The 15,588-nt window shown below is 37.5% G+C and overlaps 1 pseudogene; it reads left to right on the top strand.

Moving 5' to 3' along the window:
- Nucleotides 1-2,667: 2,667 nt before the first annotated feature.
- LOC107545875 (elongation factor 1-beta pseudogene) lies at nucleotides 2,668-7,105 on the top strand (annotated as a pseudogene).
- The last annotated feature ends 8,483 nt before the right edge of the window (nucleotides 7,106-15,588 follow it).

Below are 15,588 nucleotides of genomic sequence, written 5' to 3'. Positions count from 1 at the left end.
ATCAATGACGAGAGTCATTGATCGAGCCCGCAACCCGGGCATGTGCCCTGGCCTGGAATTGAACCCCGATCGCCTGGATCCTGGGTCGACGCTCAAAGGCTGAGCCACACGCAGCTGGGCCACCCTATCTTTTAGCAGCACACCTATTTCTTATTATCTCTGAAGGATTTGTATAAGCAGTTTATCTGTCTCAGTTTCAAGTTTTCTAGTTCACAATGATGCAATCCAATTAGACAAAAAATATGAACTCATTAATCTTCATGTAATTTCTCAGAAACGTGACTGTCACATATCTATAATTGACTATAAGGTAGACACGAGAGAACATATTTCCTATATTTCTCTACCAAAGACAACAGTGCACACTAACAAATAGAGGAGTGTGGGCATTAGATACAATGATATCTGGGTTCAATTCTCAGGTTTGGTAATAATTGTGTGAATTTCAGAACATATTTTTCATAATCACTATTTTGATGCTCTATTTCTTTATCCTTAAAATGAAAATACTCTAATAAATGAAGTTAATAAGGTTCTTATGAAAGTGAAATGTGGCACTTTATACAATGATTAGCATTATGTATGACACAAAGTAGGAACAGGTTTTAATAAATTGTCACTTTATAGTCTCTGTCAAGAAATACCCTTCATATCAATCAAATAATGGTTGTTTTACACTGGGCTCAAGCAGAAAATGAACTTCCCACTTTAAAATGAATGTCCCAATTTAAACCCAAAATTTTATTCTTTTTTTTTTTTATGATATAGAGATCATTTTTTAAATCTAAAAACGTAAGCTCTACCACTGAAGTAATTAATAAAAAGTGACACATTGGAAAATTTCAGAAACAAAAGTAAATACTTTTTATCTATTCACAAGTAAATATTTAACTTTCCACACATATTTTGATGTTTGTTTAAAGGCATTTTTTCTTTTTAAAACTAATCTGCTTTGAAAGATATTTTCTGAATTTTGAAAAAATATTCTCAATTTGTAAATTTTTGCCTCTCCTTTGATTTTCAAACTTTCAGATGAATTGCGATACCTTTATTTTTATTAGGTTTCTCTTTTCAAAAACAACTTTATTTATATATAATTTGCATAATTAAATTGAGCCACTTTATACAATTTAATAATTTTTTGTAAATATGCCAAGTTGTGCAACTATCACCATATCCAGTTTTAGAACATTTTCACCACTCCAATAAGATCTTTCTTTTACAGTTAATCCCCATTCCTACCTCAAGAGCAGCATTAGAAAGATAGGCTATGACCCTTTCATCAAAAAAATGAATTGAGGTGAGAGCCTATTCAGACCTACATTAGATGGCAGAAGAGAAGGGGAAAGTGTTGTGGGCAGGGGAGGCTGCAATGGCACCACTCAGCTGGAACCCAACAGAAACCCATGCCCACTCTGGGCAGCATAAATGTGAAGACTTTCAGCAGAAGTCTCTGTCCCAGTGACTATGGAAGCCTCACCCTTGTTCCATAATGCTTTTCATGCAACATATTATGATTTGTAAAGTATTTCAAATTGGGTAAGTTTATAAAATACTATTCAACCTGTATAATATGTTTGATTTGACTTATATGCAACTATATTTGTTCTTTTCCTGAACATTTTCCTCAGGATAAAATGGATTAAAAAAACCCTCTACATTTGGAAGCAAAAACTTGAATCCTGACTTAACTTTTATCTTTAAATTGTACACTTTTTCCATCCATCAAAGGAGTTGATAACATTTACCCTGTTTGTTCTTTTTTAAAATTTTTTGGTGATATTGAAATGTGAAAAAATTTTGCCATCTAGAACATTTCTAATCACTTCTCACTTGGACCGCGCCAAGTAGCTTCCTCACTGGTCTCGTTGCCTCTATTCTTGCTGACTAAAAACCACTCTGTTTATAACAACCAAGGTGATTTTTAAAAACACAGGTCATACTTAAAACTCTCCAAACCCTTCTCATTGAGAATAAAATCCTAAATTCTTTTCAAAGTACTGGGGCCACATATAATCTTAGGTGTTTCCACACTTCCAATCTTTCCATTTTAGTCTTTGTTCCCATGCTCGAGCCACACTGGCCTCTTATTTTTGCCCCTTCAGAAAGATCTTGGATCTCCTTTTATTTTCATGTTAATTAATATTCATTGTCTATATCCTTCACTGAAATATAAGGTGTCTGAGAGCAGGAAATATATTTGTCTTATGCCCTACTATACTTTAAGTGTCTGGCATGTAGTAGATACTAAAAAATGAAATATTAAATAAAACTGCTTTCTGTGCACACATTAGCTACTCTCACAAAAAAAAAAATGAAAGACAAAGACTAAGCTCAAGTATTTTTAAGATTTACACATTAAATCTCAATTTAATTTATTCATTTTTTAAAAGCCCCAAATATGTTTAATGTGGGTAATCATACCATTGTACTAGGGTTAATGTCCCTTGTTATATTGATTTGCATCAGACAAAGTGATATATAGATATGGCGTGCTGCTCTTATCTCATTCATGTACAAATTTAAACCCATAAATATCAATAGAATGATACACAAAACAAAATTTATAGCAGAGAGATTTTTGTTTTTTTCCTCTTAGCACTGTGTGTGGACTGCCTGCTCTCCACTTTCCTTTGCTACTGCCTAGCTCCAGGATCAGCGGACGTCATGGGTTTTGCAGACCTGAAAAGCCCTGCCAGCACCCAGGTGTTCAATGGTTACCTGGTGGACAACAACTACCTCAAGGGGTGTGTGACATCACAAGCATATATGGCAGCATTTGGGGCATTCTCCGGCCCATCACCTGCTGACATGTATCATGCCTTAACATTGGTATAATCACATCAAGTCTTACAAAAAAGAAAAGACCAGCCTGCCAGGAGTAAAGAAAGCTTTGGGTAAGTATGGCCCTGCTAATGTGGAAGACACCACAAGAAGTGGAGCTATAGATAGGAAAGACAATGATGACACTGATCCGTTTCAATCTGATGATGAGAAGGAAAGTGAAGAAGTGAGGAGGCTAAGAGAAGAACCCCTTGCACAGCATGAGCCAAAGAAAGCCATCCCCCCCCCCCCATACTTGTTGCCAAATCTTCCATCTTATTAGATGTGAATCTTTGGGATTAAGAGACAGATATGGCAAAATTAGGGTGTGTCAGGAGAATTCATTAGATGGTTTGGTCTGGGGCTTCTAAACTAGTTTCAGTGGGTATGGACTTAAAAAACTTTAAATACAGTGTGTAGTAGAAGATGATAAAGTTGAAACAGTAATCTGGAAGAGCAGATATATATATTTTTTCCATTGCTTTCCAGAGAGAGTGGGAAGGAGAGAGAAAGAGAGAGAGAGAGAGAGAGAGAGAGAGAGAGAGAGAGAGAGAGAGAGAGATACATCGATGTGAGAGACACACATCAACTGGTTGCTCCTGCATGTTAAACTCAAGACCCTTCAGTCCATGGGCTGACTCTCTAACCACTGAGCAAAACTGGCCAGGTTAGATCACTGCTTTTGAGGATTACAGATAATCCATGGATGTGACTGCTTTCATTAAATAAGATCTAAAATCCATTATGGGTCATTGCCCTTAAATAAAGCTTGAAAAAAAAGTTACAGAAGAGATCTGGCCCATAAATATAAAGGGGAAATACTGCATCTCAAGGTTTCCATGAGAAAGCTCTATACCTTCAGGTGAAGCCAATGAAAAGTTAGCATGAGTGGAACTCTGGGGAACTTTTTATTTGGATGTGTCTGGAGTTTATTCAACTATATCCAATTATTATTTCCTATTAACATTTATTTTTCTATTAAGTTTTCATAGTTTTAAACTTCTTAAAAACTTGGACCTATAATTATATCATGAACTTGGATAGGGCTGTTTGCTTTCTCCTAAGAAAAATCATGACACATTTCCAGGGGCAGATGTTACTCAGATTTCACATTGACTTTCAGCAGAGCTGAGAGAGGGAAAGAGAACAGTTGTAATGATAATACAGGTGTCATTTTTCCACACACTGAAAAATAATTCAACATTATTACAGTGGAAGACTTTGGATGTTGAGTAAGAAAGATGTAAAAAAAATTAGTTGAAGCAGTTAATCATTGCCAAGAGTAAAGGTGTATTCTTAAGAAACAAATCCAGGTGATCATACTTGCCTTGGATTCACAATCCAAGTTGACCCAATCTTGGTGCATTTTTTAGCTTATCTCTGTGTATGTGTGCATGTGTGTGTGTGTGTGTGTGTGTATATATATATATATATGTATGAATGTGCGTATGTATATATGTGTGGGGGTGTATGTATATATACATACACATATATAAATACACAAGAAGGGTCATTTCCAAGCATGTCCTGTAATCATATTGGACCTTATGACCAGTCCTGGCCAGTGGGCTGCAGTAGAATTAACATGTATCATTTCTGGATCAAGCAAGCAAGAGTAGATTTGAATTCTTTATTCATTATCTTCCATTGCCACAGTTATGTAGAAGCAAACTACTATAAATGCTATAGTTAAAAATGAAAGCCACCTGCCTGGCTGGAGTGGTTCAGTGGTTGAGCGTCGACCTATGATCCAAGAGATCGTGTTTAATTCCAGGTCAGGGCACATGCCTGGGTTGTGGGCTCAATCTCCAGCAGCTGATCAATGACTCTCATCATTGATGTTTCTATCTCTCTCTCTCTCTCTCCCTTTCTCTCTCTGAAATCAATAAATATATATTTAAAAAAAGAAAGAAAAGTAAAGAAAAGCAAAGAAGAAAGGAAAGCCACCTGGACCCCTGTTTTACCATTTGGAAGGTGGCTGCTCTGCATTAGCACTATGTGAGCAAAAAACAAGATTTTACACATTAAGCTACTGAGATTTGGGGACCTGTTGATTATTGCAGCATAAGTTTATCAGTCAAGAACTTGCCAGAAAACAGTTCAGATTGTGCAAATTGAGTGCATTTAATACAGGAAATTGTTTGAACAGATGATGTGAGAGTAGACACAGCAAACCAAAGACAGTAAGGCAACCCAGAGGTTAGGTATAAGAAGCTGATACCATTGGAATAGAAGGACGATGGGAGAAGATGGCATTACCCCAGAAGATAAGGCCATACAATGAAAGCTAGAACCACAAGGAGGCCTCCCTGATAGACATGGGAACAATAGAGAGGCTATATGGTGGGAACTAGAAAGAGACTCAACAGAGATCAAAGGTGATAGGAAGTCCATCATTCTTTCTTCTCTTCTCCTAATCGTCAGTCAGGGTGTTCCCATTGTCTGCTCCTACCAAAAATCCAGAAGATTTTTGGCAGCTGAGGGATGTAGTTCCTGTAATATATAGCAAAGCTGGAGAGAGATAGTGTGAACCTTAAAACAAATTGTTGATTGTCACAATAGCTTTGCCTAGCCTATTCTAGTGAGTAAACTGACTCTGTGGGAGAGAGCACAGAGAAAGTGTGCACTCCTCAGCTCTGAAAGATTCACCCTTCCTTTTGTCAATACAAGATAGCCAGAGCCAGTACTACGGCCCATGTGAGCATTGACATAAATGTCTCAACTATTACTACTTTGGTTTTATTTGTTAAATACAGCCTAAACTAATCATTACTGATGCCAATGCCCCCACCTTGTCACAGCTTCAATCCATAATCCTAGTCCAAGAGGAAGAAGAAGCGTATTTCAGGTGATGAAATCCTTTACTCAGTATGGCTGAATACACAGAAGAGGTGTCTGAAATCTGCCACCAAGTTGAGGGGTCATTGAAGGCATTGCATGGAGCTCTAACAGAAAAGAATGAAACAGGTTGGCTTCAGATATTCTGTGGTCACGTCATGCATAGTAACACAATGTATTCTTTTCACATCTCTTCTTGGCCTTCCCCTGTAAGACTTCAGAGATGAAGGTTTATCTAATGGACTTACCAGTGATGGAATGGATACTTCAGAGGTATTTCAAGCAGGCTACAAGAATCCCCCAGTTTAGTCCTACCACAAATCCATCGTTGATCCTGAATGCAGGCTACAGCTGGCAAGGGAAAGGAAATACAGAGTTCAAAGTAAGGTGAGGAGGCTCACGGCCAAAAAATCCCATATGCAGAGACTACTTATAGCCTACCCCAGCCCATATGGAAGTTCACTGCTTTTACCATTTAGAGTTCCCAAGAGAGCCTGTCTGGAAGGAGAAATAAATCCCTCTCCCCACTAACACCAGATCCTGCTTGCTGCATGTGGGATATTACTCAGCAGGCGCAGCTGCACTTGCAGTTTTATATAAACATCCGAGGCCTTTCCTAAAGCATGAGCCTCCCTCTTTCTTTTGGAGCACTTTCCTCCTAATTTCAAGTTCCCTGCACATAAACAACCTCCAGAAACCGAGCCAAATATAAATCATGTTAAAGCGTGAAAAGAGATGGTATTTGGGCCAGGACCCAGGATACCAACCACTTGAATCCTTCCCTCAACCCACACTGCCCAGAATGCAATATGCCCGAGAGATATGTGCACGGAGGGCAAGGCCAGGCTAAGGCATATTATTCACCATTATGTGGCTTTTGCCCTGAATCCCAATGTAATATCACCTCCTCGGGCAGTTCCCGAATAAAACTGGCCCCAGACTGCTCTCACCTGCCAAATGTGTGGGGGCAGATCTCACAACTACTGACTCAGGGTTTTAACTTTACACCAAAAACTCTCCACCCATTAGGGCTGAGGCCAAATAACTTTTCCCGCCTTTGACAATGACCCATTCTTGATGGAAGAAAGATGAAGGAGGGGGAGGCAGGAGCTGGTCCCATTTGGTTGGTAGAACTGTAGGGAATGGGACAGAAGTGTGAGCTTCCTGTAAAAGACCACTGCTAAGACGTCGTGTTCATGTTATTTCTATTCTCTTGTTGAGGTATGAAATCTAAGTACACCACTTCAGCAGGAAAATCTTTTTTGCCTGTGTAACATGTATTCTCACTTTTATTAGTGACGGTTCCCTGAGTTCCCTTACTCGTTCTGATTTTATGTTAGCCCAACCTCTCTGCATCCAGATGGAGAAATATGTTCCAGGCCCAGACAATCAAAGTATCCCATCCCTCCATTCACAGCAAGTCAGAGACGGCAAGAAGACCTGATGAAAGCCAAGGGTCTCAGTTTTGGAACTTTTATTAGAGCCCTTAAGAAAGAACTCATACTTTAGAGTTTCTGAAACTGCTGGCAGCCATTCTGTCATTGTTAAAATCTGCCTGAGCATGGAACCAATGCAGAGTAAAAAGGATATTATCCCTAGGTTTTTCTATTTAATTAGGGAACTCCTTCCTTCCTTCCTTCTTTCCTTCCTTCCTTCCTTCCTTCCTTCCTTCCTTCCTTCCTTCCTTCCTTCCTTCCCTCTCTCTCCCCTCTTTCTTTTCTTCCTTCTTGCCTTCTGTCCTTCCCTTTTTCTTTGCTAAAGCATATTTAAGTTACATTTTTGTCACTCTTGTCTCATAGATTTGCTGTACATCATGTTTTCCAGTTGAGCTGCCTATTCCACTTATTTGTTAATTGCTCATATCATGTTTTATACTAGTTATACTATTCTGGAGGATCTATAGGGTATGTTGGGCACATAATCCAGAGTCCAGTCTCAGTAATTAAAGTCTGTAAAGAGCTCACACAAATAGGTACCTGCAGCTCTAGGCAGCATGAATTAATTTCAGGAAATTTACCCTGGATTCATTTGTCATTTCTGTGATTGCTATAAGAATAATGTTACTTTGTTAGCTACTCTGTCCTCTTTGAGACCCTCTCTTCTATTCAACAGCACAACTATCTCTATGTCAGTTTCGCTCATGAACTGACTTTGTTCAATATAGCCCAGAGGATTGGTTTGTTGCCATGAGTGGTACATGTTCAGAAAATGTTTCAGGTTATTTCTGAACTCCCTATTTGGCCATTAAATTCAATTCTCTGATTGATTACAGTTTATATTATTTGTTCTGTAGGAAGCGTGGGACCCATGGACAAAGCATGAGTATCCATGTTGTTTTTCTAAGGCCATTGAACTTAAGAGTTGGCAGAGCCTCTAACCATAACTTAGTAGAATGTATGCTAGTGAAATGTTTTGTGTCCATGGTGAAAGAGTGAGCCTCAAATATATGCTTGAAGCTTTTCAGTGAGTTGAAACCAAGAACTCCTAGTTGTAATTGCACTGTCTTGTTATTTGTGAGTCTCAAGCTGGAGAATTGAAGGGTTTCTGGCAGGCATTGTTTTCTGAGTAGAATGCTCTCTCTAGGCTAAACATGAAGCCTCTGTAAGAGCTTAAATTGGTTCCTTAGTTACAAGGACGAAGTCATGGCAGGAGTGTAGTAGTTATCTTAAGCTTGGAAGGCTTTCTTTTGCGGCACTCTCCTCTCTCTTTCTGGGCTATCTTCTCTTCCTTGCTCCTGTCACTAACTGAACTTATAGTTCTAACTAGAAAAGCTTCCCCTGAAAACTGTCCTAAATTTGCAGTAGAAAATGAGTCTAGGACATATTATTAGCTCTATGGCAAATAGTATGGAAATGCAATGAGTTCCGTGGTTAGGCCAGTGCCTTCATTCTTCAAAACCCTGAGAGATGGGCACTTGCCAGGTGGTTTCGTTGGTTGGAGCATTGTCCCGTGAACCAAGAGGTTGTGGGTTCAATTCTCCATCAGGGCACATACCCAGGTTTCAGGTTTGATGCCCAGTCAGGGCCTGTACCAGAGGCAGCCAATCCATGTTTCTCTCTCACATTGATGTTTCTCTCCCTCTCTCTCTCTCTTTCTCTCTCTCTCTCTGTCTCTCTCTTCCCCCCTTACTCTCTCTCTCTCTAATTAGTAAAAACATGTCCTTGGGTGAGGCTTAAAACAACAACAACAAAATTAAATTAAAACAAAACAAAACAAAAAACCCTGACAGAAGGGTGATAGTTCTTTCTTAACTCTCTGGGATGTCTGCATTTGTAACAAGCTAAATTAGTGTTTCCAATCTTTCTATTCCACAGATACTTTGGGCAAAATTTAGACTTCATTAGTTTAGAAAATCCACACAGTGCAGCATGTGATTTTTCCATCTTCCTACATATCATTCTACATATTACATATAAGGTGTCAACACAGCCTGAAACAGCCCCTCATCACTATCTAGAGGTGCCCAAGGACTTGCTGTCCTTGTGGACATTTGTATTCCCATGTACACCAGCCCTTTAACAATTTATGTTATGTTTTGAAACATTATGTCTTATTACCACCCATATGGAGAATATTAAAGCTGAGGTCACACATCATTTTAGAACTAGTAAGATAAGCTTGTTCAATATTACCTTTTGTGTTGTGAAACAACACAAATATTGATAACTTCCAGGACAAGTTTTCTCAAGTTTTCAAGTTAGTAATATGATTTTTTTCATGTATTCTTCCAGGTAATTTGTATCATAAACTATGTAAGATTTGCATATTTCTCTTTTCCAGCAAAATCTGAGCTTTGGGGCCCAGTCTCTTATCTCAGAATTTAACTACTAAGATTACATCGAATCCTTCAGTTTTTCAATTTGACTTTGGGAAACACTTTGTCCCCAAGTTGCCAAACATCTGAGCTTATGACTTTTTGCTCAGTAGTTTATCATGAATAAAAACTAGATGATATACCTAAGGAGGGGATGGGTAAATCTTTCAGGCTGACTTTCTCCAATTATCACCACCTAAAGCATCTGCTGTAGTATCACTTCCTAATATCTATTGTCAACTTATTAGGACTCAGCTGCTTCAAATACTGTAGGCTCCCACTGCTTATCAGATTCTGGAGCTTAACTCAAAATTTCCCTTTTTGGGGGAGGGAATGAGTCCAGGATATGTATATGCATTTTTAGCAACTCCCCAGTGAATTATGGGTTACTCAAGCTCTCTAAATATGGATAAATGTGGTGCCACCCAGAGACTGTGACTCAGACAACTATGAAAGTTTGAGAGGAACTAGAGCAGGGGAACATTATGCTTTATTTAATAGTATTCAGTATTATTGGAAACTTAAAAATGTTCATGAATGATATTTAATTTTAAGAAAATATAAAATATAAAGAAGAAATCTAGTATTGTAAAAAAATCTGAAAAACAAAAAGTATAAAGAAAGTAAATTAAAATTATATGCAATTCCAATACCCAGAGAAAATCATTGTTGACTTTTCGATGTATTTTTTCATTCTCTTCTCTGCTTTTGTATGTGTACACATAAGTATATATGTACAAATATATTTATGTATGTACATATATATGGGCAGATGCTGCTTTATGAATATTTAAACTTTTTTCAGTTCTAAAATTTTATTAGAAATACATTTTAATTGCAACATATTTTTCTATGATTTATACATACCCACACACATCACATATAATGTATGATATATTTCATATATCATATATATGTATATTGACATACAGATTACTTTAAAATGGTCAATATTATAAATAACCCTAGTACATAAATATTCATGTATATTTAATTGTTTCCGTATGGTAAATCACATTTATTTTCAATCTCCACACCTTCAGTTCTTCGTGATCATTAATCACTGGTTTAAAGTACCAGGTGTTTTGCTCTACTGTTCTGCCTGCCTCTGCCTCACTTCACAAAGCGGCGTTTGCCATGTGCACTTCCCCACCCCTCATGTCTTCCAAGAACCTCGTGGTCAATGCCTTCTCTGAACATCACCATCTCTTCTTCCTGGACTTTCCCACAGCACTGATCAGAACCCACCATCCGGTTTGGTCTGGTCTCATGGCTTCCTCTGACTATCCTGTCTCTCACTTCTTCTCAAGAAAATAGACCTCTTTAGAGCTTTTTATACAGCCTCTGTCTTTCAAAGGGGGATGAAAAATTTTCTGGGCATGGTGCCAGTAAGAAGTGTGTCACATGGACAAACCAGGCCTTCCCATTCCCACCTCCTCCCAACTCTGATTTTTCCTTTCCAAAAACTGCTTCCTGCTTTTCCATAGTTATGAGACAAGGGACAAAACCGCCCTGCTTAATATGCAAGAGCTAGTTTACAATCAGATGGCTGTTTTCCCAGTAAATACTTGTTTTTTCCCCCTCATCCCTTAAGACATTTAACTCTTTCTTGCCATCAGTGTTGAAGTAAAAAAATCACATCGGGGATGGGGGGTAGCATGTATGTAATACCTGAAGGTATTTCGTAGCAGAGCTGATCTATCAGATGAAAAAAGGAATAAAAGGTGATGGCAATTCTGTTATAGTCTAGACATTGGGTTTCAACCTCATGCAAAGCACATTTTTTCAAATTTCCTTCTGCTCTCTTTCATATAATCAAGCATGAGAAGAGAGGTATTGTAATTTCTAGGGCCTGGACAATTAATCAACTCCTTGCATGTTCTATGGATTCTACGGTAGCAGAAAGATCACTTATACAGACAGGTCATCCTCCCTTAGGGCCCACGAAGTCACTGTGTGCACGTAGGTCACCCTGGGGAGAGGGGGGACCTGCCCTCAGTTAACCTTGGGGCCTTGCCTGGCAGGTGGTGCAGTGACCTCTGGTGGAGCAAAGGGCCAAAGAACGATCATGCTCCATAAGGGACAGGAACTGTTGGCTTTTTTTTTTTTTTTTTTTGCAAGTTCCTCAAGATGCACATCCTGCAATAAAATTTACAAATGCCACTGAGGCTTTATCATATAGTATATAGTTACTTCAACTTTATACAAACAATCCTGACCTCATGTTTTTCTGACTTACTATAACAGCTTTCTTTTTCATGTGTGAAAAAATGTGTGTTTTTGAATTCTAGTAAATGTTAATTAATTTTGTTTACCTTTTGTATTTCCACTTGCAAAGAAGAAATAGAAATTGGCTGCATGAAGGGTACATATTGTTATGGGTTTAGATTAACAACATCAGTATGAGCGTGTAAAATAACAAATGACTAATAAACTTTCCAATTCCAGTCACCGTTGAAGCATTTACTAGATATGTGAAATCTGGCTGGTTACTCTTTGTTTCCTCATTTCTAAAATTGCAGTAATAGTCACTTGCCTCATAGAATTGCTGTAATTATTCAAAGAGCTAATGCTGTAAAATTCTTAGTTCAGTAGCTGGCACATAGCAATCCTCAATAAATACCACTATCATTATTTCTTCTTCATTATACTTTTACAAGTATTTTGTGACTAGGCTTGTTCATATCAATGTGTTGACCAATATCTCTATTCACATGAAGTATAATCTTTTTTCAAGTATATGTTCACTTTATTGCTTTCCTGATTACCAAAAATAGTGATGTTATATCAACTATTTTTCAGCTCATAGAACATTTTTATATTTTATTTCACCCTCACTACAACTAAACGAGCCAGTAAGTACAAGTCCTGGTTCCCTTTAATATGTAAGTATACATGGCTTTAAAAAGTTAATTCACTTATTCATATACAGGGTGCAGCAAAAGTAAGTTTACAGTTATTGTTTTGGAAAGTGATACAAAAATTAATAATGATACAAGAATAAACTGTGTTTTGTATACTCACAACTGTAAACTTACTTTTGTCCCACCCTATATTTTAAACTTCTAATATTAATACCTTTTGTACTATTTTATGACCTTGCCAAACATTACAAGCAAAGAAACTGGCAACACTAATATTTGAACTCTGTTTTTCTGGTTCCAAATCACATATATTCCATTGCCTGATGAATAACACTTTGCCCCTTCTCCCCCATCTTCCCTCCAAATTTGCCTGCCAACCATTCATATAATGGCCACTTGAAGTAATCTCAACTCATTTGCAAACTTTAGGCTAGATTGCTTCTAATCTCCTTTCCAGACAGGTGAGCACTTACCACATTTACATGAACTCCCACTATGATTTTGCAATTATCATAAGTTCTATTTTTTTTTTTTCAATCCTCACCCAAGGATATGTTTTTATTGATTTTTTAGAGAAGGAGAGAGAGAGGCGAGAGAGAGAGAGATCCATGTAAGAGAGAAACCTTGATCCATTGCCTCCTGTACAGGGATGGAACCTGAAACCCAGGTATGTGCCCTGACCGGGAATTGAACCTGCAACCTTTTGATGTACCAAACAGCACTCCAACCAACTGAACTATCCGACCAGGGCAGTTCTATGTTTTTATAAAATGTTTCACAACTCTCCTTATTACAAAAGTTGTAATTAGATTAAACTAAGTCACACATGCTTCGGTTTCAGTGCATATATAGTAGGCCAGATATAGAGTCAAAACAGGTAGGATAGAAAAGGCTGGGATGTGGGAAAAGTGTTGCTGTTTTGGACCTGAAGAAAGTGAGGGAAAGGGCCATGCAAAAATCTGAGAAGGGAGCGCTACTGGGAAAAAGACCAGCAAGTGTGACAGTCAGAGACTGTTGAAGGGCAGTGAGAAGAGCGGTGTGTCAGATGCAGAAAGGGTGAAGGAGAGTTCTAGGTCAGTTCAGAGAGTCAAGGAGGAGGAACAGATTTTGTGGGGTGTTGAGACTATGAGGAGTGGTGTGATCTGACTTAAGCTTTAAAAGGTGAGATCAAGGATAAAAAGTGGGAGGCCCAGGCCTTCCAGAGGTGACTTTCCCCAGGCCTTTAATCCTTTTATATGGACCTTATCTAACAATTTTGCATAAACAAAACAGAATAGTTTGTGAACTACCAAAAGCTGGCCTTCATGACCTTTTAAAAGAATTATTGGATCAACTCCTTTTTATCTTACACATCACTTGGATCTGTAAAACAGGACTCACACAACTCACTAAGTTAATGATTCCCTGACTTTTAAATATTGTAAATTTTATTGTTCTTTGCTTGGTCCACTGAGACCATTTTTAGCAAATATACACATATATCTACATATATGCAGGTGTGTCTTATATATACACTTAAGTTAGTAAAAATCACTTTGTACAATGCATATATGATAATCTCATAGCAGACAGGGAGGCAGTGAGAGAAATTCTCAAGAACTGGCACACATTCATTTGTAAACACTTTGAGAGTAGAAACCATATCTACCTAATCTTTATATTTCTTTGTACAAGAGCTTCTTTCAAAATAGTTTAATAAAAATCCTTTCATTAATGAACTAATAAAATCTTATAATTATAATAATAATGACTCAGTTTTTACTGGGTACCTTCCTAGTTAACTGTGATTCTCCTTCTTCCAAAAACTACCTCCAACCCAAAAGGACACTCTATCCCATGTCACACTGCCCCGTTACCTTTGGGCAGAATGTGACCGTGCCCTCTCTTTATTAAAAGCTGGGCCAGGAGGGAGTACTGAAGGGTCAAAATAGTCTCTCCCTCATATTTAGAATTAAGACCAAGGCTGGACCTATAGTATGGAAGATTATGATCTACCTGCCCTGTGGATTAGAGAAGCAAAGGAAATTAATCTGCCAGAGGAAAACACTGAAGCAAATGTCATCGAGAAGATATGCACGGAGATGAGGAGTCTGGACATTTAACCATTTTCTGTTTTTAGAAATTTCAAAGATATAGAAACTATTCCAAGAGACTTTTTGTATCTTTATGTTGAATTACCGCTTTCTACCTAAGCTAAGTCTGGTTGCTTTCTGTGACTTGTTCCAGTTAACATAAATTTCCACTCTTCAAAGAACCCATTCAAACATTATCAGGCCTAGCCATACAGGTTTAATGACAGATACAACACACAGGATTGAACCACATTTTACTAAAAGCCAACGGGATTTTACTTATTACACATTTTTTAAAGAAGCAATTTTAAACGTGTAAATGGGCAATTAATTGTAAGAATAGTACTAATAATTTACAGAGACATCTTAGATATGGCCTAACACTTTGCCCTTGTTTTTCTAATAGACTTTTTTTTCCTTCAAAATAAATATTTCCATCTTATGAAAAGTATTTCAAATATTACTGGGTACCTTCCTAGTTTACTGGGTACCTTCCTAGATATTACTATTTCTATGCAATAGTTATCCTATTTAAACATTAATAAAATCTGTTTGCATGTAAGTAAAAAAAAAACCCAAAATATCAGAATACAAAAATGTTAATTTATAATATAGTGTTACAAGTGGATTAAAGTATAAAATGAAGTAATAATAGCAAACATTTTTTTTTTTACTTGTTTATGAAATCTCCAGTTTAGTGAGGTTTAAATCAAGACCTAAAAATATTTGGAATTGTAACTAAATTACAAACAAATAAACGGTCTACTTTTAGAGATCAGGAGTCTAATTGGAATTATTGACTCTCCATGGAGAGTCATTCTGTACACATTCATTCTATAGTTATAGGGTTGCGAGCTGTTTTTGTGTAGGTTTTTGTCTAGACTTATAAAAACTTTCAATAAAGCCATGGAGACATTCAATTGCTTCCTGTCTCATGGAAAAAGTTGTAGAACCCAAGTCATGCTGCCTGCTATAAAGTGATTTCTGAGTTTGTGGCCTTTCTTTTAGTGCTTCATCTAAATCAAAGAAAGAAAACCAGGAACTATTACTCTTAATGCTACAGTGAAAGAATTGTCTAGAAAATTTGTGTTGAACAAGATTTTTATCAACTATGAAAGTGAGCAGAATAATTACTTTATTATAAGAAGCATCATTATGGAGCACAGACACAATCTGG

Source organism: Miniopterus natalensis, chromosome 2 (assembly GCF_054644295.1).
Source record: "Miniopterus natalensis isolate mMinNat1 chromosome 2, mMinNat1.hap1, whole genome shotgun sequence".
In the NCBI taxonomy this organism is placed as follows: Eukaryota; Metazoa; Chordata; class Mammalia; order Chiroptera; family Miniopteridae; genus Miniopterus; species Miniopterus natalensis.
This window is presented reverse-complemented; position numbering and strand designations above follow the sequence as displayed.